General features: G+C 35.9%; 1 protein-coding gene across 1 annotated transcript in view; it reads right to left on the bottom strand.

Annotated features, from left to right (window-relative positions):
- Window positions 1-359, bottom strand: part of LOC106510742 (protocadherin-1) — a gene marked incomplete at both ends in the record, with an annotated part of 18,307 nt that overhangs the window by 11,598 nt on the left and 6,350 nt on the right.

The following is a 359-nucleotide window of genomic DNA, read 5'->3' as shown; positions in this document are numbered from 1 at the left end:
AAGAACGTCCATATTTACTATTTATTAAAATACTGAAAAAAAAAACATCAAAACTAAGTTTTTTCTTTTTGATGCAGTTTCCTCTCAGTAAATAAACCATTTTAGTCTGAATAGGATTTATTCAAAGATAAACAAAAACAAATCATATCTGTTGTGATTTCTGTCGACATGGACCCACCAGAAACTGAGCTTTAAAATCAGCCCCCTTCAAACTTAGAATATTTAAATATACAGAGTAGTTTGGACCAGGTCTTAGTTTGGACCAGGTCTTAGTTTGGACCAGGTCTTGGTTTGGACCAGGTCTTGGTTTGGACCAGGTCTTGGTTTGGACCAGGTCTTAGTTTGGACCAGGTCTTGGT

The sequence above is a fragment of the Austrofundulus limnaeus genome, unplaced genomic scaffold (assembly GCF_001266775.1).
Source record: "Austrofundulus limnaeus strain Quisiro unplaced genomic scaffold, Austrofundulus_limnaeus-1.0 Scaffold2298, whole genome shotgun sequence".
In the NCBI taxonomy this organism is placed as follows: domain Eukaryota; kingdom Metazoa; phylum Chordata; class Actinopteri; order Cyprinodontiformes; family Rivulidae; genus Austrofundulus; species Austrofundulus limnaeus.
The sequence above is the reverse complement of the archived record's forward strand: the minus strand, read 5'-3'. Positions and strand labels throughout refer to the sequence as shown.